Below are 25,983 nucleotides of genomic sequence, written 5' to 3'. Positions count from 1 at the left end.
AGTAGAGAGGGTGAGAGACGAGGGTAGATAGTAGAGAGGAGTGGACGAGGTAGGGATAGTAGAGAGGGTGAGAGACGAGGGGTGGGATAGTAGGAGAGGTGAGAGACGAGGGGTAGGCTAGGAGAGAGGGTGAGAGACGAGGGGTAGCTAGGAGAGAGGGTGAGAGACTAAGGGTAGGATGAGTAGAGAGGGTGAGACACGAGGGGTAGGGGTAGAGAGAGGGTGAGAGACGAGGGGTAGGGCTAGGAGAGAGGGGTGAGAGACTAGGGTAGGGATAGTAGGAGAGGGTGAGAGACGAGGGTAGGGGCTGAGAGACGAGGTAGGGGCTGGGAGAGACGAGGGTAGGGGGCTGGGAGAGACGAGGGTAGGGGCTGGGAGAGACGAGGTAGGGGCTGGGAGTGAGGCGGCGGCAGTGTAAACAAGGAGGGTCTCTGTGCCACGGTGTGTTAGGGTCTACTGAGTGTAACAAGAGAAACACCTCATCCCTCACCCCTCCCCCTCCCTCCCCCCTCACCCTCTCCTCCCTCCCCCCCCTGCGCCCTTTGTGTACGACAATGCTCTCTCCGCTTTATTTGGCTTTTAAAAGGGCCCTGGACGCACGACTCGGGACCATCTTCATTACATATTCATCATTGGTAACAAGAGGCTGAAGAGAAAAGTTACCCCGTGTGGAAATAGGAGTTAGGAGTTGAGATCACGTGGTGGATGTAAACAGGTGGTGTGGTGCAGTGCGGGGGAGAAAGGCACCAGTGAGATATTAAAAAGGAGTCAGTGGTGAGGTGTGGTGGTGGTGGTGAGTGGTGGTGGTGAGGAGGTGAGTGGTGGAGGTGAGTGGTGGTGGTGAGGTGAGTGGTGGTGGTGAGGAGGTGAGTGGTGGTGTGAGTAGCGCCATCACGCCCCATTACTCTCTGTATCTAAACATTACCACAAGTTTTACTCTACCAATACACTTAACCAGGGAATGTTGCCTGGCCACCCTGTAGTGTTAGTGGCGGTCATAACCAGCTGGAGGTGTTGGCTAGATCACACATAAGTCAGTCCACACGGTTGTCTTTGCGCTCTGTGTTTTATCCGGGTTGTGTGTTTGTTGTCCGGTAATTTGTTTGTTGTCAGTAATTTGTTTGTTGTTAGTGTTGTTGTTGTCATTGGTGGTCGGGGAACGTGAATAAGGCTACCCAGGGTGTACTGCATGATGTAACAGTGTGGAGCTTGGCATGTTAAGTCACCTGTGTGTGGAGGTGACCTTTTCTCCAGGTTCTTCGACAGGTACCTGGGGGCACTTGGGCATCGCTGACGTCATTGCCCGTCTTGTTAGCTCCTCCGTTATAACACCTGGCGTACAGTTGCTCCTCGGGGTCGTTCTTAATCAAATATATTGACAAATGAATCAACTGTGATTGATTACGGGAGGTTATTTTTACTGTTATTTGTTAGTTTATAAGCAGTTGTGGTGGTGAAGGCTGCCCCAGATCTTATCATTATACAGAATCATACGAGGAATCCGGGTGAAATATATATACTCTTTATGATGCATTGTGAGGAGAGACAGACGTTAAGTAAAGAGAAGGGAAGGATGGGCTGTATGGAAGAGGGGTGGGGAAAGGTAGACATTGTTTCTTGGAGAAGGAGTCATGTTGATTCACCTGGGAGGGAGATTAGCACCAGAGAGAACTGAAGGATGTCACTTTGTTGGGAGAAAGAAAAAGTGTTAATGTACCTTATATCATGTTTCATTCTCAGGCTTTACCGTTAGATCCATATTGGATTTTACTGGCGATGTTTTGAAAATGTTTACGGTGTTTTTCATAGTGTAACCTAACCCCTCCCCTCCGCTCCCCTTCCATCATTTGAATACAAGACTTCTTAACGTTGTGGGAGGGTGTTGAACGCAGGGGTGAGCGAGTACTGGAGAGGAAGTTCAGGTTGGGACACTGGCAAAAGTAGTAGTGGTGACGCTGTGTTGAGGTGGAGTTTGTTAGTAAACACTCTGGGTAGCATGACCCCCCCCCTAAATTTTCAAATGTTTTGTTTAACACTCGACTGTTTGTGAGGGTGTGTTGGCGGGTCACATCACAAGACAGAGGCTCAAAGGCCAAAGGACCAGACCGGTTCAGGAGCTTGGCAATGGTACGCTGATATTTTAGGAGCCTGAGCGCGCGCGCGCGCGCGCGCGCGTGTGTGTGTGTGTGTGTGTGTGTGTGTGTGTGTGTAAAAGAAACATTTATAATACGCCAATGGTTTTTCCCCACAAAAAAAAGCCAGTCTCACGCATTTATGAAAATGGAAGATGAATCCAAAATATTATTGTACTTGCTGGGGTACCACTGGCTAGGGGGTCACACCTTAGTCACACTGTAAACAACGTGAACTGGTTGGCCCCTTTTACTAGATGGAGGGAAAAAGAGAGCGTAGCCCTCAGCCCCCGGGTCCTGGGTCACTCTACACCAGGCTGAGAGAAAGAAGGAAGTAGCCCACGTTTATATCTTGTTGATTTACGCCGCCGACGAGGAAGTACAGTACGGTAGACCAAGCATCTCTTATTAGTGGTGCCCGAGAAATGGATCTGACCATACAGCCTGCACCACTTGTGATCATACAGCCTGCACCACTTGTGATCATACAGCCTGCACCACTTGTGATCATACAGCCTGCGCCACTTGTGATCATACAGCCTGCACCACTTGTGATCAAACAGTCTGCACCACTTGTGATCATACAGTCTGCACCACTTGTGATCATACAGCCTGCGCCACTTGTGATCAACAGCCTGCGCCACTTGTGATCAAACAGCCTGCGCCACTTGTGATCATACAGCCTGCGCCACTTGTGATCAAACAGCCTGCCTGCACCACTTGTGATCATACAGCCTGCACCACTTGTGGTCATACAGCCTGGATCATACAGCCTGCATCACTTGTGGTGACTTCAGGTCAACAGCCTGCACCACTTGTGTCATACAGCCTGCACCACTACACCACTTGTGATCATACAGCCTGCGCCACTTGATACAGCCTGCGCCACTTGTGATCAAACAGCCTGCCCACCTGAGGTCATACAGCCTGCATCACTTGTGATCAAACAGCCTGCATCACATACAGCCTGCACTGCAGCCTGCACCACTTGTGATCACAGCCTGCACCACTGATCAAACAGTCTGCACTTGTGATCAGCCTGCGCCACTTGATCAAGCAACCAGCATCATCATACAGCCTGGTGATCATACAGCCTGCACCTGTGGTCATACAGCCTGCATCACTTGGGTCCACAGCCTGCATCACTTGTGGTCATACAGCCTGCATCACTTGTGATCATACAGCCTGCACCCTGCACCACTTGTGGTCATACAGCCTGCATCACTTGTGATCATACAGCCTGCACCACTTGTGTCATACAGCCTGCACCACTTGTGGTACAGCCTGCACCACTTGTGGCCACAGCCTGCACCACTGGTCGTACAGCCTGCACCACTTGTTGTGGTCATACAGCCTGCGCCACTTGTACCACTTGTGGCCTGCACCACTTGTGGTCATACAGCCTGCACCACTTGTGGTCATACAGCCTGCACCACACACACCTGCACCACTTGTGGTCATACAGCCTGCACCACTTGTGGTCTACAGCCTGCACCACTGGTCATACAGCCTGCACCACTTGTGGTCATACAGCCTGCACCACTTGTGGTCATACAGCCTGCACCACTTGTGATCATACAGCCTGCACCACTTGTGGTCATACAGCCTGCACCACTTGTGGTCATACACCCTGCACCACTTGTGATCATACAGCCTGCACCACTTGTGGTCATACAGCCTGCACCACTTGTGGTCATACAGCCTGCACCACTTGTTGTCATACAGCCTGCACCACTTGTGGTCATACAACCTGTACCACTTACACCGTGTTTCATATTGACAGGTGAGGTGTCTGGTGTGTATGGGACTCAACTTCCCCCTGTTATAGTGAGGCGTCGTGGCAGTTGGTATTGTTGATGGTTGAGGAGTGGCAGGCAGGCAGGCTGGCTGGGGTGTGGGGCACGGTCGCTCGCTTTCACTGTGTCAGGTCTTGTGGTCTTGAAGCTCTCCTTCACTGCCCTCAGCCTCACACACCTGTTATGTGCCGCATTAGTTATTAACGTGATTTAGTTCATACAGTATAATGAAGAACACTATCGGGCGGTGTGTGATTACTGCCGCCATTTGGTTCACGGTGGCTGAGGTCTGCTTGGAACAGTCCCGGTGCACTGGTAGGTCACTTGCACCGGTCAGATTTCAGATTTGCCCTACGAGATGGTTAGTTTATTGGGCTCCTCCTTACATCCCGTGCAAGGCGAAGCACAAAATCGTTTACAAGGGAACTTCATAAGATGGCTGCCACCAGACCCTCGTGACCCTGTTGCTGCTGACTATGGAGCCTGTCAGCGGCTACTCCAGCTGGCCTCCACAAATAACCGCTGATACCCTCATGTTGATGGCGGCAGAGTGCGCCTCAGTGCACGGTGCTTGGCTGGGATGCTCTTCTGGTTAGCATGAGATCCTCAAGTTGAACTAAAGTGGTTGTTAGTGTTGGGTGAAGATCCCCAGTTTTAACCACACGGGTTCCTCACCCCCGCTTGACGTGGACGACTTGCCCGTTGCCATGACAAAAGATAATTAGTCTCCAGAGTATAATGATCCTTGTATCACGTGTTACTTGCTGCAGACACCAGCCATTGATGAATTCCAGTGTCAGCAGTCACTGTCAGTAAAATCTAAACATCCTGTTCACGGCCTGATGTCAGGAGTTTATTACGGTGGTGACAGACAGACAGATGGGTTAGTCCAAACGTCGAACGCACAGCCTGGCAGCGTTGATAAGGGAGCTCGCCCTGTGTCTGGTGCGCGTCACTGACCAAGGTGAGGACGATGGCCATTACTCTTGTTAGGTCCTGGGGGGGGGGGACACACAGTAGGTAAGTCTCGGTTACTGTCAGTCACCACAGGTCAACCACTCTTGTCGAGGTCATCGTTGAAGGTCTTTTGGTGTAGCTGTACTGAACGGAAACAGTTGAGTATCCGGGCTGATCGTGTGACTCACTCAACGTGGGCTTGGTGACGTCCGTGGCGTGACTCCACTGATCATCAAACAATGTACGGCAATTTACCTAACTACGGGTGGAGACATACTTCCTTCCAATCCAAGGTTAATTATTGTGACGCCCTGAAACTTCATAGTCGACTTAACACCAGTAATATTTGGTCACACACACACACGTCACCAGCAGCCATCATACCTCACCGTGCAGCAACAGCGACCCATGACTACTACTGACTGCACTTGTTTTTCCTCACAGCTGTACCTCTTATACCAGCAGCCACGCCCCCCCCCCCCCTGCATACCTTCTACATCAAGGGGGGAGCTATTTTCACGCTACTAAATGTACTGTGCGCCAGTTAGTCGTCCGATGGGTGGTAAATGAAGGGTAGGAGGGCAGGGGGGGTGGTGGGTGTGTCGTCTAGGGAGGAGGTGGAGGTGGAAGAGGTGGTGATGGAGGAGAATGCCCCCCCTCCCTCTCTCTCTCTTCAACCCTAAACAAGCAAACAAAACACACACACACACACACACACAGAGTGACGAACATCAATCAACACACAAGGCTGAATAAAAATACCCCCCCAACATTAAATCACTGTGGGTAAGTAAGTAAGTACAGTAAGTAAGTAAGTAAGAACCTTTTTTGGTTGATTCTGAATGGTTGGTCCTGTTGCTGCCGCCATCTACCCCGCCCTTCCTCCCACCCACCCCGCCTCGTGTCACCCCCACGGTTCACCACGCCCCTGAGGATATCTTCATTACCAGCGAGTAGGTAGAGTCTAATTCAAGGGCCACTACAGTTACCTTCTTGGATAATCAAGCACCCAACTCTCAGCCTAGGGTCAAGGACTTTTTTTCTGGGAATTCAATGGAGGCACGATTATTGACGTGTGTGTGTGTGTGTACTAAGACGCCATGCCAGGGGAACTATAAACTGTATGGCACTGTGGGTCTTTGTCTTGGTTGTAATGTTAAATGTAGTGCTTAAGAGAGTGACGGTCCCAGGTCCTGTTGTGGCTTTATCCTGTTCAGTAATATTATGACTTGCGTAGCTCCTTCCTTCCTTCCTTCCTTCCTTCCTCAATTTCCTTCCTTTTTCTTTACTCCTTCCTTTTTTATTTTCCTTCCTTTTCTTCTTTGTTTTCTCTTTTACCTCCTCTTGTTTCATCTTCCTATTCTTCTCCTCTTCCCCCCCCTCCAGGCATCCTCCCTTGACCCTGAGGTGAGAACAATGTGTCAAGTGGAGGAGAATAAAGGCGATGCTAAGGAAGAGACGAAGTATGTATGTACGTGGGCATCACCTTGGTAACACGGCGAAGGAGGAGAGAGAGAGCCTGCTGCCAGCTCCTCCCAACGCCCGGTTCTCTCTCTCTCTCTCTCTCAGAAACACTCATAAACACACAGCTTTACACGAGGTTGTTAAAGCTTGAAACCCACCTTTACACGAGGTCTTTGAAGCTTAAACACACCCAGCTTTATATGTGGTCCTAAAGCTTAAATAGACCCAGCTTTACACGAGGTCCTTAAAGCTTGATGACAGGCTGAGGTGCTGTAAATGGTCAGGGACGAAAATGTTGTTGGTTTGACTGGTGCTAAGTGGAGGTGTCCAATTAAGTGACAGTCGCCAGTGTATCTTGGGACATTTTTTTTTTATTAACTGGACATCCTCACTTAGCACCAGTCAAGTGTGTGTGTGTGTGTGTGTGTGTGTGTGTGTGTGTGTGTGGGTGGCACTAATTAGTTGCTTTTGCTTTTCTCGCCTCTCCATTTACAGGGGTATTATACCTTCTCTCTCTCTCTCTCTCTCTCTCTCTCTCTCTCTCTCTCTCTCTCTCTCATATCCAATTACGAGAAAAAACAAACTATAACGTTGGCGGCCTTTGAGAGAATCTTACCTTTTCTCTCTGTTGGCGGAAGTGAGCCAGTGGTGGTAAGTTCTCCCCTCCCCTAAGTGAGCCAGTGGTGGTAAGTTCTCCCCTCCCCTAAGTGAGCCAGTGGTGGTAAGTTCTCCCCTCCCCTAAGAACATTAAACTTGCCAAACCTCTGAGAGTCTTCAACCTTTTTGTGTGTCGTAGCGGAAGTGGGGTAGTGAGGTGGACCCTTAGCCAGGATTTTTTTATTTATTATTATATAGAATAAGCGAACGAATATGGAGAGAGAGAGAGAGCTGAAGGCGGACGTGTGGTGCGGAAGTTGGTCCTCTCGCTCACTCTCTTTCTCTCGCATTCTCTTCCCCTCTTTCTCTTTTTGCTCTCTTTCTCTCTCTCTCTCTCCGTCTTTCTCTACCTCTTTCTTTCGCTGCCCTAGACCCGAGAGAGAAAGAGAGAGAGAGAGAGAGAGAGAGAGGGAGGCCACCACTCACGGAAGTTGCTTCATGGAGGACTTCTCTCTAATAATTATAAGAGGTTGTCATGCAGCGGTCCTGGGTGTTCGTGGAAGAAGACCTTTCTGCCGCCGAGATATTAGTCTCGGCGGAAAGATGACATGAATCCCAGTGTCCTTGTTGAGTGATGTGTGGGTGGGTGGATGAGTGTGTGGGTAGGTCTGTGTGGGTTGGTTCGTTGGTGTGTGTGTGTGTGTGTATGCCAGTATCACTACCACACATACCCACCTGCCTCTACTGCACATACCCACTACCACATATACCCACTAACACCCCCCATGTAGTACAACAATGCTGTGCCCCAGAATGAGGGGGTGAGAGAGGGACGTAGGTAGGGAGTAAGAGAGAATGGGGGGGAGGGAGGTTGGAGGGACAGCTCACCTCACCTCACCTCCCAACGCCTCCATTATGTGACAGTCGAGAGGTGGAGGAAGACCATTTGGATTATCTCTCTCCCTAATGTATAGGTTCAGTTTGTGACCCCCCCCTCCCTTCACCCATCCCCCTCCTCCCTCCGTGTAAATGATGGGGGTATGTGGATAGATTCATGTCCCTCCCTATGTCTTCTACAGCAGTTCCCCCATTAGCTCCCCATCAGGCAGGTAACACGTAGGCTAGATGTACGTGTGAGGGTTTACGTGTAGGAATATGGCTGGAGTGTTAAGGTCTCATATTACGACGATTTTCAGCTTGTTTTCTGGCTGGTAACTTAGACGGTGTAAGAATTGTGTTTTGCTTTTGTGTTTTATGCTCAGAGTGCGTATACAGGATGGGGGTTATATTGACTTGTACTTGTTTGTCCGTCCGTTTGTTTATTTGCAGTATTACAAGACGGGTATCCTGCGTAGAACGATAAGGTGCCACTGTGAGGTTCTTGTGTGTACATCCTTGGATTTCTTTGGTCAGTTTTGAAGCTTTGTGGTTGGTATTTTGTATCAGTTGAGGGCTGTGTTTCTCTACTGATACAACTCGTTTTGTTTTTATCCAGTGAAGAGTGACCATGGAGGCTGAGAACTTAGCCCGGTTTATCCCTGGGAATATATGACGCTTTCATTGGCTGCTGTCTTATATGTCGACACTTTTATCCTGGGGTGTGAGTGTGGCAGTGTGTAGCTCGTGTCTCGCGGGGTGGTGAGGTTTGCACAGTGGCGCCTCTCAGTGGTGACCAGTGTGCACCATTATCCGAGATCCTTGAGTAATGCTGGAGCTCCCCGCCTGGGAAAGTGGGTGGCCACGCTACTAGCGAGCACCTCCAGGGGTCCACATTCCTCTAGTGAATGGGGGAGTGAGTCACCGTAACGGATCAGCTGACGATGTAGTAGGCATGAGGCACCCGTCTTACTCTGTTGCCTCAGTCACCTGTAGAGGAATTATTCCGGCAGAAAGACCAAGTTCGTCGGTGGTTGTGATCCAGGGAAGGCATCGTGTTCATCATGTGGAGGAGTGCTTGAGTGACGGACTCCAGCTTTCACCTTCGGTGGCTGCCACTATCGTCGCTCACTAGTCGTCGACGTCATTGTTACTTGGCCAATCAGCTGACTCATTACAGTGACGTCACCAAGACTGGCCTCAGTGTTTTGCTGTGTCGGCGCGCAGCTGTAAGTTAACCTTGGCACGTGAACGGGACCGACCGGTGTCCTGAACTTCGGTCTTTGGTGGCTTATGGAACACAATCCAGGTGACGGCTGCACGATGTGTTGGTGTGGAGGTCGGCGAGGTGAAGATGTACTTCCTGGCTCAGGTTGTGACGCAGGTGCAGTACTAGGCCAGGGAGGGGAGGGCAGTGTTGTAGGAGAGGTGGTCGTCTCTTACACGGGGACACATAAAGCTGGACTCGGACAGAGGCGGCGGCTTGTGGGGACGCCTTCTGCTCTGCTTACTAATATGGCGCTGCCTGGCCCTTGGGCGGGCACCTGCCACTACACAACACCTGCTGTGGCGGCACCCAGAATGGTCATCACACCACCTGCTGCTTCACCACACCTGCTGTTATGTCACCACCTGCTGCTTCACCACACCTGCTGTTATGTCACCACCTGCTGCTTCACCACACCTGCTGTCATGTCACCACCTGCTGCTTCACCACACTGTTGTCATGTCACCGACTGCTGCCTCACCACACCTGCTGTTATGTCACCACCTGCTGCTTCACCACACCTGCTGTTATGTCACCACCTGCTGCTTCACCATACTGTTGTCATGTCACCACCTGCTGCTTCACCACACTGTTGTCATTATCACCGACTGCTGCCTCACCACACCTGCTGTCATGTCACCACCTTCTATTCCTACCACCCCCCTTCCTCCTCCCCTCCTTTATAGTGAGTGGCCCGCGCGAGGCCGGGAATAACTGCTCTAGCCCCTCTAGGTAACATGACATCACGTGTCGGATAATTTGGCGATTTCCTCACAGCGGCTGCGTTAAAATACTGGTGGAAATGCCTCTATAGGAGTGGCAGGCGTCTCCGTGGCGTGCGGTACACTCAGTATATTATGAACGTGTGTGTGTACTGTGTGAGTCAAGCTTCATGGTTGTGGAATTGTATGAGAGAGAGACACACACACAGTACAGAGTGAAGGGAGAATGACCCCTACCACAGCCGCCGTGTAATAGTAGTAGTGATGTGTTACCTGGTTGGTCTTACCTGCTTGTCTACCTACCTGGCCCCGTGGCTCTCTCTCTGTTAATTACGGCACGGGTCTTCTCGGTGCGGCTGTATGGGTGTACCTCTTCTCTTATCCCTGCTTAGGTGTGTGTCCCAGGGTTTAGTATGGAGGTGGCGGCTGGGGATCAACACTCACCCTGCCTCTCACACACACACACACACACACACACACTTGTTTGCACCTTCTCGTTTTTCCCCTCCTGCTATTTTAAAATCTGCAGATGGCTTTGCAGTGCGTTGGCCACGTCAGCTTTTTTGAGGGTGGCGTTGAATTGTGCGTGGTAGTCTTGTAGGATTTATTTTTATTTTTGTCAAACTCCTGCGTGGATATAGTTGGGATGTGTGGACAGTGGGTGAGTGTTTGACGTGTGCATGTTAGGAGTTGGCGTGCACGGACGGGCGTGGTGGACGGGCGTGCGGGGAGGAGGTCATTGTGATGTGATAGTGATGTGTGTGTGTGTGTGTGTGTGTGTGTGTGTGTCCTCGGTCCCAGATCCTCGTCGGGGTAGAGCTGGTGAGAGAGGGTACGCCACCACCCACCATCATCTGCATATTGCTCTTACCCACCCACCCACCCACCCACCCACCCTCTTTCATCACTGTAAGACAAATCACAAACTATTCGTCCCATCATCGGTAAACCTGTCCCCCATTTCCTGAATACCTTTCCTCCACGTCAGAGAGTTAATCACTATAAACTCTTTACCTCACACTGGCACCGTATCGTCGCCTTGGTCAGTGTGGCGGTGGAACTCTTAGCTTCTTCCTCTGGCGTGTTCTCAAGTCTCTTTTAGTATTGTAGCATTGTCCTTCATGCGCCCCCTCCACTCCTTCACCTTAGTACGTAACCATTGGAAAGAAAAACATCCCATTGCTACCATATCAACCACACCAATGTACCACTACTGCACCACCACACTAACCCAACGCTGTACCACTTCACTCATCCTTGTGTCTGTCCCCCCATCCTCCCCTTCCCCATCCCTCCCACCACCATTCCCCCCTCACCATCCTCCCCCCTCCCCTTCATGACCATCACCACCACTATCACCACAACTCATAAAAATTACCACCATGACTGTCACTACCACCATCGCCACCTACCACTACTATCACCACCACCACCATCACTACCCCCCCCCACCACCACCATTTACCAACTAGACTACTGCCTGACGTAACCCTTTAAGACAGTACTGGCGGTAATTTTAAGGCGGATCTGAGTGCATAACTTAAAATTGTGTTTAATGTTGTTGTTTTTTGTTTTTTTGTTTTTTACTTTCAATGTGAGCTTGTTTGTTTCTCCACGGTGTGCTTATTATCCTGTTAGTGGCGATGGGTACTCCCCCCCCCCCCCCCCTCTCTCTCTCTCTCTCTCATATCGTGTGAGTGTGTGAGAAGAAGGGTGGTGGGAGTGGGGACGGTGGAGTGAGTGAGGGAGGGAGGGAGGTGAAGTACTTAGCGCCACTCTCCCTCCCTCCCCGGCTGTGTTTGTTCCAAGTGTTTAACGATTAAATCTTAACGTCTCTCGCTCCACCTGGCCTCAAGTTGCTGGAAACAAAAGTTGGTGCGTGAGGAGTGGTTTTGAGTGACGGTGGTGATGAGTGACGGTAGTGGTGACTGACGGTGGTGATGTGTGGTAGTGGTGAGTGCCGGTGGTGGTGAGTGCCTGTGATGAATGATGGTGGTGGTGAGTTATAGTGGTGATGGTGAGTGACGGTGGTGGTGGTGAGTGACGGTGGAGATTAGTGACGTTGGTGCTGGTGAGTGACGGTAGTGGTAAGAGTAATGGTTGGGGTGATGGTAGTTGTAATTGGTTGTGTTGTGGGTGGTTGTGATAGGTTTGGGGGCCATGTTGGGCGGGTTTAGTAGTGCTAGTTACGCCCTTTGTAACTAAGGTGTGGTGAGGGTTGTGTGTGGTGAGGGTTGTGTGTGTGTGGTGAGGGTTGTGGTGTATCGTGCTAGGCCACCACCTCACTCTGCCAGGGGCGGAAGTTGAGGCTCCACTTTCTCTCCTTCATCATGGTACAGTATTTGTTGCGCCTCTCTCACAGGTCACGTGGTAGACACCGTCAGGAGCGGCCGTACCACCTCCAGTAGATCATCACCTGTGTTCTTAATTAAAATATCATGAGAATTTGTCCTTCCGTTAGGCCTAGTATAGGTCTACTGTGGTGTGGCGTGTGATTGATGATGATGGAGGTTGGTGGGTGGAAGGATTACCCAGTGGTGGTCATTTACTTGGTGTGGGTAGTTTTGTTGGTGGTGTCAGAGTTCAGTACAAAGTGGTGTTTCTCGCCTCCGTTTAGTGCTGGTGAACACGGTCGTCATGTGTGCTCTTGATGTTGAAATGTTTATTGTCTCGGTGAAACTGAGAGCAGGTGATGGTGGTAGTGGAGGGAGCCTGAGTTAGGGCGAGTGGAAGGCCCCATGAGAGAGCCCCCGACAGTAGAGTGGGACAGTAATTGGTAGTCTCCGTCATGGCGACTTCCAGGTCCTTATTGCATTTCCTGAGCTGGTTACCGCGTGAGGATCCGTAAACGTGTTTATGGCTGATATTTTCGGTACTTGTGTAATTTTATTAAATCTGAAGGGATTTACACGGGTGTGTAGTAGCGGCAGCGGCTCGGTGCGTTTTGCTGGGGCGTCATATATCTGTCAACAGTCGACTGTTGTGTGGCTCTTTCCTGTTGTATATGTTTCCTGGTGTACGTGTGTGTGTATGTATGTGCACGCTTACATCCACATCCGTGCTATAGTGTGTTCGCGCACGCTCGCCTCTGTTAGATGCTTGAATAACTGCAAGATTGGTTTGAACTGGAGGAGGGAAGGGGGGGGGGGACGGGTTATGTTAGGGGGTAGGTCTTATCACTCACTCGGCCACCACTGGTAATACTGGATGGATAGTATACAAGGCACACCGTCACCTCGTCCTCTGGGAACAGTATCTCGCTCTCACACACACCATTACCTATAAATTTTATGCAGGGTCCTTCACTACACGAGGGCTGGGCTGTGAGAGGCTTTACTGCAGTATGAACGTGTTGGAACTGAGGAGGCGAGCTGAAGTGTGACCACCCTCCCCGCCCCTCCCCGCCCCGCACTGGTGTTAATGCCCGAACACTGAGGAACGTGATCAACATGCGGGCCACTGGCAGGGCTTCCTTCCTGCCCTGATACTGAGGTTGTGGCTCCTCCATGTCCTTGTGAACTTCATCTTGTCTCATCAACATTGCAAATCCTGTATATTTCACCTGATGATAGAGCTTTAACCTAACCTAATCAAGAGATTCACACGGTATCTATATTCACTTACTATAATTTTTTCATGTATGCGATAAGGTTGAAATAGTTTTGAGTGTGTAGTGTGATGGTAGGGACTAATGAGGCATGTGTGTGTGTGTGTGTGTGTGTGTGTGTGTGTGTGTGTGTGTGTGTGTGTGTGTGTGTGTGTGTGCGTGTGTGTGTGTGTGTTTTTTTTTAGGGTACGTAATGTAGTGGTTGTGAATCACCAGTGAGGCGTGGGTCACAGTGTGTGGTGGATGGGGTGCAGAGGTGGTGTGGGCTACGTAGTGGGCAGTGTGTATGAACTATGAAATACTAAGGAAGCGTGGACGAGTGGGAGGGGGAGAGGGTGTGTAGCCTTGTATTGGCTCCACCAGAATCTCTCTCGCCACACACACACACACACACACACACACACACACACAGACCGACCGACCGACCGACCGGGGTTTGGGTACGCCCCTTCCAGCACGTCACCCAGGAAATCACAGATATACGTCACGGAACACTCGACCGTGGTGGTGTTTGTTTCTTGTCGCCAAAAAGAATACCGTCACCGTGTGTCTGTTTGTTAGGGACTTGTCTGAGGATAGTCGAGTCGCGTGTTAATAGACAACAGGCGGCGGAGCTGGGCGGGATAGTGCAGTCTAGACAAAGGGCCGAACGGGATAGGGAAGTCCAAGCAGGGCACTGGGTAACGAGGGTGTCGAGGCAGGACACTGGGTAACTGGGGAGTCGGGGAGTCGAGGCCGGGCACTGGGTAACGGGGGAGTCGAGGCCGGGCACTGAGTAACGGGGGAGTCGAGGCCGGGCACTGAGTTACGGGGCTGGTGTGATTGGTAGGGAGTGACAATGGTTAAGTGGACTAGCGAGATAGGTGGATTAGGAGGGGCGTGGCAGAGAGGGTGAGGGAGTACACTGGACAACGGGACGGGGCGGGGCGAGTAGGAGCTAGCAGTGGACAACGCGGCAGGCGGATTGGGACAGTAGATGACGGGGGGGTAGGGAGTGGGAGGAAAGAGGGGGATGCAGGCAGGATGACTCCGCTAATTATTGACGGGAAGTGTTTCTGTGGCGCGGTGGATGCCAGATAGGAAAGGTGGAGGAGCCACAAGAGCCATCCAGTCCTCCCTTACCACCAGCACCCTCATTGTCGCCTCTCATCATGCCTCGTCATACACACTCCCAAGTACCACATGAGTAACATCGCCTCCTTCCTGCTTTGCTCTCGGGACAGTTGTGTCTCGCCCCTATAATGGACTCGACGCCAGGAACAGTCCGCCTCACTCCTCTGGGTTTTAAGTCACATATAACGTTGACATGTGAAATTCGTCAGGCAGTTTATGTATCACCCTTGGGGTGTAATGAGCGCCGTGTTGGTCTGGGCAGCGTGAGAGAGTTATGGGAGTTTTGCCATCAATTTGTCTGCCCTGCCATCAACTATCTTGACACGCACGCACAGCACTGAACTCTTACGGATTCTTAACGTGAAAGAATTGCAGGAGATCAAGTCAACGAAGTGGAACTGACATTGGCGATAGTTGACTGTTGAAAATAAAGGAGTGTGGATTATGTAGACTATTGGTGTTGTCGACGCGTTGAGGTACGATGACTGTAGGGGAGCTGGGCTGTTCCTCCCTGGTGAAAATAGGCACCCCAGCTTATTTCACATTTAAGATTAACCACAAACTCTAACCTAACCCTTTACCTCACCCCCACACACTCTCTCCTATGACCCTCTTGAGTATATCGACGACCATAACACTGACCCGCCTGTCTTGTCTTGCTTCTGTGGGAGGTATCAAGTGTGTGCGTGTGCGTGCTTAGCTACAGGTTATACAGTCACTTTAATTGGACAGACAGTTGAGAGTGACGGAAACGTTCACTTCTTGATATATTTACTGGGCGTTTAAATAATTGAGGCGTCATTTGTTACATCCAACACTGAGGGTGGGCTGAGTGACACGGGGAGAAGCGGGGTGGGGTGAGGTTGAGGGTGAGGCATGGCAGCAGAAGTGAACAAGTGTTCAATATATTTCACTGTTCGGCTTCCTCTCGTGCTTATGATTAACCTGTGTCTTATAACCAACCGCTGTGTATAATTTTCTCTTATCAATTTAGGTTTACATTATAGTCATTTGTCAGTGTATAGTTAGTCATTTAGTTTATTCATTTTATATTATTGGGAGCCTTTGACGTACGGCTGTTGAGGGTTGTTATGGACTTCTTGGATTGAAAGTGTTAAATCACCCCCCTCCCCCCTCCTTCCCTCCCCTCTCTCCTTCCCCCCTCCTCCTCCTCTTGGATTTCTGATGTTTTTTTTTAATCCCAGTCACGTCGCCACACACAAACTAAACTCATCTCCACTAATCTTAACATTTACAACACTAGGAGGAGAGGAGTGTCTAGAGCCTGGAAATTGCGCATTGAAAAAAGGTTAGTCTAACTGTAGAAGCTTCTCAGCGTCATGTGTGGAGGCAAAATTGTAGGTCTCTCGCGTGGGAATAAAAACTAGCGACGGCTGGTGGTGGTGGTGGTGTTCTGGTCGCGTTTTTCTTGTAAGGTAAATAATGAAAGCGTCATTGTCGGGTGTGTGGTGGAGGGAGGGAGGGAAGGTGTGTGGTGGAGAGATGGATGGTTGAAGGGAAGGAGGGAGGGATGGTTGGAGGTGAGGCGTTGTCATCGTCAGGGAGGTGATGAAGAACTCTCCCTTCCTCTCCTGTCTTACATGTTGCAGTGTAGTCGTCGCCTTATTTATTTTCCCTCCTCCTCCTCCTACTTTTTCTCTTCCTTTCTCCTCCTTTCCCTCTTCTTTCCCTTCCTTCCCTTTCTCCTCTCTCCCTTCCCTTTATCCTCTCTCTCCCTTCCTTCCCTTTATCCTCTCTCTCCCTTTCTTCCCTTTATCCTCTCTCTCCCTTCCTTCCCTTTCTCCTCTCTCTCCCTTCCTTCCCTTTCTCCTCTCTCCCCCTTCCCCTCCTCATCTCTCCCTTCCATTTCTCCTCCTCATCTATTCCTTCCTTTTCTTCCTCCTCCTTTTCTCCTTCCTTCCTGCCTACTTCCTCTTCCTGGTCGCTGTGTGGAAAATGAACCCATAAAGATATTGTAGTGTGTTGTGGTGTCCAGCCTGGCCCCGTGTGTCCAGCCTGGCCCCGTGTGTCTAGCCTGGCCCCGTGTGTCTAGCCTGGCCCCGTGTGTCTAGCCTGGCCCCGTGTGTCCAGCCTGGCCCCGTGTGTCCAGCCTGGCCCCGTGTGTCCAGCCTGGCCCCGTGTGTGCCTGGCCCCGTGTGTCTAGCCTGGCCCCCGTGTGTCTAGCCTGGCCCCGTGTGTCTAGCCTGGCCCGTGTGTCTGCCTGGCCCGATTGTGTCTAGCCTGGCCCCGTGTGTAGCCCTGGCCGTGGCCCGTGTCCAGCCTGGCCCCGTGTCCAGCCTGGCCCGTGTGTCCAGCCTGTTGGTGTCAGCCTGGCCCCAGCCCGTGTGTCCAGCCTGGCCCGCGTGTCTAGCCTGGCCCCGCGTGTCTAGCCTGGCCCCGCGTGTCTAGCCTGGCCCCGCGTGTCTAGCCTGGCCCCGCGTGTCTAGCCTGGCCCCGCGTGTCTAGCCTGGCCCCGCGTGTCCAGCCTGGCCCCGTGTGTCCAGCCTGGCCCCGTGTGTGTCTCTAATAATTTCATCTGTGGTGTAAAATGTTGGTAAGGGAAGGTAGGTAAGTGGGTAGGTATGTAGAGCCAGAGTGATGGGCAGGGAGAGTGTAGGGTCATGCAGGAAAGTCTCTAGATTGATTAGTATGATGTTAAAACACCTGGTGCACGCGGGAGGTATTACAGCAACCCTCCCTGTCGTTGCGTCAACATGCCTCACCAACAGTAGATTGTATACCTGAGGCCAATGTTTGTTGGGACGTAATTTCATAACTGTGTAAAACTTGAGTTGCTCGTTGATAAAGGTAAGGAGTCGGTGAGCGGTGTCAGCTTGTCAAGAATCGTAAGGTATCGCATCGTCAACATAATGTCACTGTACTGCTGCTTGCTCTCAGTATCTTTATCAACGAATTATGTTTTTTTTTTATGTGAAATATGAGGGTTGTGCTGTGTACCTTCTCCTAGCGTGGGGAGCATAAATGTTGTGTGGGCGTACTAACCAGGGCGTGAGAATGTGTGGTGGTGTAGGGCCTGCTGGCGTGGACACCTTGACAGGGAGGTTCTCCAGGGCGGCGGCTGCCAGCTGACGAGTGCGCCTGACAAGTCTGGGGACTCCGTGGCCTTGCTGGGAACATTGGTTGGGGGGTTTGTTTAATAAATAGAATTAAGTTCATCATTATAAGTGGGTGCATGTAAAGTTTAAGTGTTGTTTTTACTGTTAAGTCGTTTTGCTTTTTTAATACGTATGTGAGGCTCTTAAGTGTATAAGTAAGGTTTTGGGTGCTGGTAGTCTGGTGGTGATGTGGAATGGTTGTTGGTGTTATTATTAGAACTGTGTAATAAGGAAGGCTTTGTGTAGTAATTCATCAGCGGAGGCCAGTAAGGAAGATGTCGGGTTGTGTGAGACTTAAGGGGGTCGAGGCGTGAGAAGCGTTACCAAGGAGGAAGTGAGAGCAGTAGTGATGGTGACGTCAGTGATAGTGAGGTGATATGGTAGTGACGGTGGTGACGGTAGTGATGTTAAAGGTTGTCAAGGAGTGTGTGTAGTGATAATTGTGATGGTAACAGTAAGAGGGGTGTTATTGGTGTTGGTAACAGTAAGAGGAGTGTTATTGGTGATGGTGACAGTAAGAGGAGTGTTATTGGTGATGGTGGAAGGTTGTGAAGCAGGAAATGCAGTAAGGGCAGTAGTGTTGTGGGAGGGGAGGCGGCGTGCAGCACAAGGGGGTAGGGTGCGTCGTGTGCATGACCGCCCGGGGCTCAGCCCATCACTGACACACTCATCATTTCCTGTTCTCCCGCGCCTCACCAACACCGGTAGTCCGCTGCCCAGAGGCCTCGTCCTAGTGCGTCCGGCCCGCCCGCCCGCCCTCCCTCTTATCATCCTGCGTCCTACACGTAGACCTAACCTCACGTAGTTCAGATCCCCGTGGCGTGGCCTCCCAGGTGATCACTCACGTCAGGCAGTATCACCAGTAACTATACCCGTGACCCTGGTGACCACAACGTCCTGTACCCCCACACTCCACCAACCTCCGTTATGCTGTATACCCCCTCCCCCCCCATGACCCCAAGGTATTAATTTCTACTCCCCCTCGAGAAGTTGGTGTACCAGGCTACGTACTGAGAGTAAAAGTGAGTGAGAGTGAGTTTGTGGTGGTGAGTGAGGGTTAGGAGGGCCGCCGGCACCACACCTGACAATACCTCCTCCCGGTGTCGTCCTCTCTCCTGCCCGGCCCGTGTCATCCACTGCTCTGCTCCTCCCTCGCGTTAATTACTCCTAGTACTGCACCTCACAGCTAACTGTAATGATTACCAAAGTACCCGGGGAGTGGATTGTACCCTCGTGGGTTTGTGTAGGAACGTGTTCTAGTTGTTTATAACTTATGCGCCGCCTAGGACTTTTAATGCATTTCCTATTGGAAGAACTCCAGGCATTGGAGCATTTCTGGGTAAGACGTTCAGCTTCCACTAGGACTTTCTAGTGTTGGTATGTCTTAATTAAGTTTGAGTTGGCCACGGGGATGTACTGTAATGCTACGAGTAAAATATGACCAGGGTGACTTGTGGATTTCTGAGTAGCAAGAGGGACACTTTGGATGTTTGTGTGGCCAAGGAGAAACGTACGAGAATTTGTTGTGGCCACGGGAACCTTTCTTGAGTTTAATGAGACCAGGGGAACCTTCCAGAAGTTTAATGGGCCCAGTGGAACCTTCCAGGAGTTTATTGAGGCCAGGGGAACCTTCCAGGAGTTTAATGAGGCTGGGTGGAACCTTCTAGAAGTTTAATAGGGTGGGGAAATCTTTTGGAGTTTGGTATTTGGGAATTTAATCCGTGTTTGTTGCATTATGACAAAGATACCTCAGGATGTTTGTACTTGTAGCATAGCACGTCACCCACGCACTTGTCTTCAAGAAGTATTCAGCCAATTATAACTAGAAGGTGGCGTGACTAGTGGTGGGATTAAGACCAGCTCCTCCCTGTCAGGTCCCCCAGGGAAGTAAGAGACAGTGAAAGCGGCTCCATCGTGCCTCTTATTGTCAGGGTTTTTGTGCCTTTCCGTGGTTTGAGGAGGCTCTCTCTCATGAAGGTTTGAGAAATATACCAGTGGTTTTGGGCTGAGCTGTTGTGGTGGTCATGACAGCTGTGGTTGGTGCCGTGATGGTTATGAGAAGACATTTGATGGTTATGGTTGGATTCTAAATGATTATGAGAATGATCCTGTGGGTGGTGGTTATGTTTGGTATTATGGTGGTTGGCTATAAGGAAGATGGTGATGGTGCTTACGTTGAGGAATCTGGTGGCAATGAGAGAAATTATGGAGGGTACAGTATTGGATAAGTCCATCCTATTTGTGTCAAGAATGGCTGCTGTGTCAAAAGTTATATAGTACTGTAATTAATTTATTTGTTTATAATAGAATATGTGGATTATTTAAGAGATATTATAGTGTTGTTTGGGAAAGATCATGGAAGGTGTGGATGGATTTAAGTGTATAAGTTTAGGGTGAAAGTCATCCTGGTTAGTTTGAGAGCAGAAGAAAATAATAATAGTTTTTAAGTGTCATGAATCTGAGTGGTGGTGGTTGGGGGGGGGGGTATTAGTAGAGATATTAATGGGTAAAGTTTAAGGTGGGAGGGCCAAGAGAAGGCAGAAACTGGGATTGATGATTAAAATTAAAAGCTGCTGTTCCCTGAGAGATACAAAATCTGTGAGAATTGGTAAAGACAATCCCGAAATATTTGGAATGGAGAGCTATGATTACCAACCCTCAGACCTGAAGATGACCTTGATTGATGATTTTTGGTGCGGTTATGTTGGTGTGACAAGACTGTGTGGTACAGTAATTATAAGTGGTTGATTTTGGTATACTGTAGTGATAATGAAGTTAATGCAGCAGAGATATAATTTAGATACAGGTAATGTATATTCTTTGATTATTATCAATGTTTAGTTTTCTCATAAAATTAAATTAAATGAAGAGGATTGGATACAGTCTACTTTTGTGAAGAAGCCGTGTTCTATATCTGAGGGAATAACTGACTTCTGCCACCGAGGTCCTCCACTGATCAGTCTTTATGGTTGAGTTCTGTAATACAGTACTTCCACTTTTTTTTATTTTTGTGCAAGTCTTTATGTGCAAAAGGCTTTAGGATTTTGTGGGGTGTGTAAAATGTAACCCAATTTTTTTTGGGTGTACTGTACTGTTTTAAATTTCATATTTTTTATGTGATTTAATTTTATGAACATGTGGTAATTCAAGAAAAAATTCATAAGGAATGTATTAGTGTGATCAATGAAAGGAAAAGAGTAGCAAGTAAACATATGTTAATTGAGCTTTAATACCATATATTTAGCCATCACATTGTCAGAAATACTGTATTTCTTGGCCCTTATAGAAACTGAGGACCCATGTTTTAAATTACCATCATAGAACCATCCACTTTAAGGCAGTTCCAGAACATTTCTCTCTCTTGACCTGAGTTGTAGGCTAATAGCTTACTGTACATGCTTCTACAGATAGGCATCTCCAGAGGTGCCAAGACCTCTTGACTTTTCTTAAGACTGAAGCTCACGTTTTATGTTCTGGCATGTTATACAGTTAATTATTCATGTACCGGTATTCATACTTCAGAAAGAAACTAGTTTTAAGTGAATGTGGTGCCTTTGTGATTTTTCTAATGCCCTCCCATTTTTTTTCCAGCCATAGTTGATAGAAATTTGAAGACAATATCTTCCCTGAAAGTTGAATTTGACCAGGCCCTCTCTCCCAGTGAAGACAGTCCATCACACCTTCACCTCAGTGAACAGCATAGAAAATTTAGTTGAAAATTTATTAGTAACTATTTTTGGAAAATCAGATACCATCCAGTGTTGGCAACAGTGAGGGCATTTTTTGCTACTGACTGACTCTAAACAATGGTTAAAATTGACTCGTCTTCATGTGGACAGCACTGAAGACCCACCACCTTGGAATCACCGTAATATTAGTGAAGATCATCTACATCATCGTTGGGACACTCTGCAGAGGCCTGCTGTTGCACTGCATGACATGTCCATGCATTCTGTCCTTAATCTGATAACACACTGACCTAGTATCTCACCAGGCTAGCAGTGAATATCCATACAGTAACTGTTAATCTTAAGATCAGTATAGCCACTACAAGTGTTGTCAGCAATATCCTACTTATCAGCTGAAGCTTTTTGTGATTTATAATTGTTGCAATATGCAAATCAAGATGTATAGTGTAGCAAAACAACATCTGAAATGCGCGTGGTTTAAGGTTCGAGACCGTTTCTTGTGGGTTTTGAAAAGTGCTTGTTTGCTTGACTTCTGGAAACACAACTTATATATGAATTGCTGAAATTGTGTGAAACTGATTCACACATGTAAGTTACAGTGCAGTATTTTGAGCAAGGTTCTGTTGACTAACTGGTGTACAGCATTTCAATGATCAGCTAGTGTTCAGTGACGTCTGACCTGGCTCGAGGGACCTTGTAGGAGTTTGGTGTTCTGTGACCTGTGGCTCTCATGAGACCTATAGAGAGACTGGCCTTACACAGGGAGTAGAGCAGTCCACCAAGAATGTGATTATGCGCTTCCCCTCATGCTCTGTAAATACATCATGCGCTAGTAACACAGCTTAAGTTTGGATGCAATAGTCTGTTTCTTCTTGATAAGTTTGTTGTAATAATATCCAATGTATATATTATTGCCCAGCACAAAGGGATTTTAGATTTCATTGCCTCCACAATCCCACCAGAATTTCATTGCCTGTTTAGGTTTTAACATATGTATTATAATTAAAAACTTATTTTAAACTTTTCTTGAATCAGAATAAACTTTACATATTGAATTTATATTCTAAAGTAGCTTTTTGGTTTTCATTTTATTTGTACATTGCTTTGATAGAGATACAGGTAATAGCAATATTTGCCAGTAGCACACATTACATATCTGTTGGTGTAAAAGATGTGAAGCTGGAAGTGAAATCCCTTTTTAAGATGCTGATGTGTATTTTACAATGAAATACTTTTTATCATGGTGCAGTGCTAATGACACAATGGTAGTGAGACAGATTTCAGAGAAGTGATATATACCAAAGCTCTGTTGAAAAATGAGAATTTATCTCAACAAGCAAACTTTGCTCTATGTGTAGATTTTAATCGCAAACTGTATGAATATTGTGTTGCTTGTATAAGAATGTTCAGCCTCCTCTTTGGTGAAGCACAAGTTCATGTAATTTGTTTTTACCTTGTAGCTTCTTGTTTGTGTTTGATTTTAGTGTATATCTTCATGTGGACTTTCATATGCGAGTCCTTTCAGTTTGGTCCACCCATAATGTTCAGTTCAAGGTACCTACGGTACCTCATCCTAATCTCTCTCTTGCTCAGAGCAACATTAAATGAACTGGAGTGGTATAAATAGCACCCTGGTCTCACTTTCTTTTAGGAAGGGAATGTATGTGTTACCCTCTGGTACCACTTATTTATCCTAACTTTACTGTGCTACATTCAACTTGCCTCTTTTGTGTTGAAATAGGTTTTTAAAAGTCACATTACTTTTATGGTCTCATAATCCCAAACTCAATTACTGTAGTATTATTTCCTTTATCTTGCATTTTCTCTTCTTGTGTAATTGTTGTTTACAAAGATGAGAAAATGAAATTTGAGCAAACCTATACATCATGTTAGGCTCCTTTGTTATTAAAAAAAAAATAGGCCAGGTGGCCAGGTTATAGGGCAACATTTTCCTGGCGAATATCTTGATGATACAGGAATTGGTGTCTGCATGGTGGTGGATCTAACAGAATAAATCCTTTGTGCTGTAATTCTAATAGATAAGAGGAACAGTCGGCACATATCCTACTATAGATCCCCTTATCTTAAAATGTCCTCTATACTCTTTAAAAAATCTCTTGACCACATTGTTAACCCCAAGAGGGTAACAGCACATTGCTCTATTATCTAGCGTTTACACCATCATGTGTTGTGTGTGTAATGCTCATATCATTTGAATTATAACCTATTCGAATGAATGTATAATTAATTTGTTATAAAATAAATGTATTTTTAAATATGTTGAATACCTATTGCATTTTATTTTACCTCCTTTGTTTCAGGTTGGAGGAAGAGCAATAATAACACATCATTATATTGATAATTATGTACTGTACTGTATTGTAAACAATACTCTAATGTCAAAATTGCCAACTGTTTGAGTGTAGGCAACTGCAATATTTTACAATATCTGAGATTTGGCATTTTTATTTGCCAACAACCATTATATAATAATTATGACATTTACCTCTACTTGTGTAGAGAATTAGTTTGTATCCATACAAAATACTGTAGTTCAGAAGTATAGTACAATCTATACACTGTACTGTAGTGTCCAGACAATGCCATTAAATATATATTGCACATAATCTAATATTCATTTTCAATATTTATATTGTAAGTGTACAGATTCACTTTCCTCATAAGGAACTAAATACATGTACTGTATGAGGTTTCTAGAATAGAAGTGAAGAACTCATTAAGACCCCAGGTTGAGATAATCACATTAATTTTTTTTACCTGTTTCTATGCATAATTTTGTTATTTGTTGATTATTTATTTTTTCATAATGATTATAGGGTTTTACTAAGGACTGTTTATGCAGAAATATTAAAAAGTAAATACATTAAAAAAAATTGGAGAGGGGTGCACCATAATTCTGCAATGTTAGTATAATAATATAATAATGTACTTACAGGCATGTGTAAGACTTCAGTGCTTGCCTGATGTGGGGCTGAGGGTGTGGTTTGAGCAAACCATAATTGGGAGCCAACTGCTCCTTGTCAACAATTGCAGTTTCACCTCCATTTTACTGCAGGCTGATGAGGTCTTCGAAGTACTGTTTGTATTGCACTGGAACATATGACAAGAGGGACCTCTGAGCAGGTACCTTCTCAGCTGTAATTTTGACAGGCATATCGTACTTTAGGAGCCGGGTTGACCTGAGCGAGATTGAAGATACCAGTGTTGTAGCTCTTGAGACCTGCCTTTCTATAACTTGATCCTATAGGAACTTCATTATCAGCACAACTCATCCTTGGAACAAGACATTAATCCAATGCAGAAAAATCCATGAAAACACAGCAGAAATTTGTTGCTCAAAGGTGAGGGTATATTTTTGTTTAACAAATTAATTGACAAAGCTTGGGGTACAGTTTGCCTATTCTGAGTAATTCAGTCAGGTCTTGACACTGAGGGTGGTATTACTTCTCACTGCCACACAGGACAGAGGTTCATACACAAAGGAATAGATCTTATTCATGAACAGTATATATAAGTCAGAGTCATGTGGGTGATTTCACCGAGTTCTTGTGAGAGATTGGCTACTGGAGTCACATGGGGTTAAAGCAAGCCACCCATTGGCTGTGACATCACCACTGCACAGCTACACTTCATTGTATCTATTCTGATATGTTAGTGGAGTTTCCTTGTAGTGCAGGGGTATAAACACAATAACGACAGGACAGAGAGTCAGTTTGACAAACTATAATACAGTATACAGATTGACGCCCGGAATTTTAATCAACATCTACAGGTTGACAATCCCTTATCCGAAATCCTTGGGACCAGATACATTTCGGTTTTTGGAATTTTTTGGTTTTCAGAATGGTTATTTTTTTTTTTTTATATAGGGATCAGCCCACCCGGGCACAGGTCACTGACCCACATTGGGGCCTGGGGGCTAAAATATAATAATAATAATAATTGTAATAATAATAATAATAATAATTCATAGGTCTAGGTCGTGTTTCTCACTTTTGATCTTTTTTCATTCTTGTATGTCTTTATTATTATTATTATTACAGTATTATTGTTATTATTATTATTATTTTTATCATTCTTATTTTATTTTTGTTTATTTTTTATTAAAAATCTTATTTACTATGAATAATTATTATTATTACTGTATTATCATTATTATTATTATTATTATAATTATTATTACTATTATATTTTCACCCCCCAGGCCCCGATGTGGCTCAGTGACCTGTGCCCGGGTGGGCTAAAAAAAAAATAAAAATATTGCTCCACAAATTTTTTTCTTCGGTTTTTGGAATTTCGGATAAAGGGTTGTCAACCTGTATCGTTGACCAGGGTCGTCATGTCAACAACCATAGTTTTAAACACAAAGGACCCGCACTACAGTGCATGACGGAGAGGGACGGTGGAAAAACAAACTACATAATAATATTGGAATTTTAAGGTGTGACTTGTAGCTGATCTTCATAATTGTTTTGTTTCTTTCATTGGATATTTATAGTAAATATGATTTATGAACAAAGAAAAACATAATGGTAATTTCACACTTTTTTTTTTACATTAGTGTTTTTACAGCCAATATGAAATTTTAAAAGGGACTTGTTTTTGTTTTGCTGCTAAGTGCAAGCT

At 47.1% G+C, this 25,983-nt stretch overlaps 1 protein-coding gene across 1 annotated transcript in view; it reads left to right on the top strand.

Moving 5' to 3' along the window:
• Positions 1-23,625, top strand: part of LOC121859720 (ras-related protein Rap-2c-like) — a 110,841-nt gene extending 87,216 nt beyond the window's left edge. The window contains exon 4 of the mRNA XM_042356659.1: positions 21,239-23,625. The gene's annotated coding sequence lies outside the window, so the exon portion shown is untranslated. The remainder of the gene's footprint in view (positions 1-21,238) is intronic.
• The last annotated feature ends 2,358 nt before the right edge of the window (positions 23,626-25,983 follow it).

The sequence above is a fragment of the Homarus americanus genome, unplaced genomic scaffold (genome assembly GCF_018991925.1).
Source record: "Homarus americanus isolate GMGI-L3 unplaced genomic scaffold, GMGI_Hamer_2.0 scaffold27231, whole genome shotgun sequence".
Taxonomy (NCBI): domain Eukaryota; kingdom Metazoa; phylum Arthropoda; class Malacostraca; order Decapoda; family Nephropidae; genus Homarus; species Homarus americanus.
The sequence above is the reverse complement of the archived record's forward strand: the minus strand, read 5'-3'. Positions and strand labels throughout refer to the sequence as shown.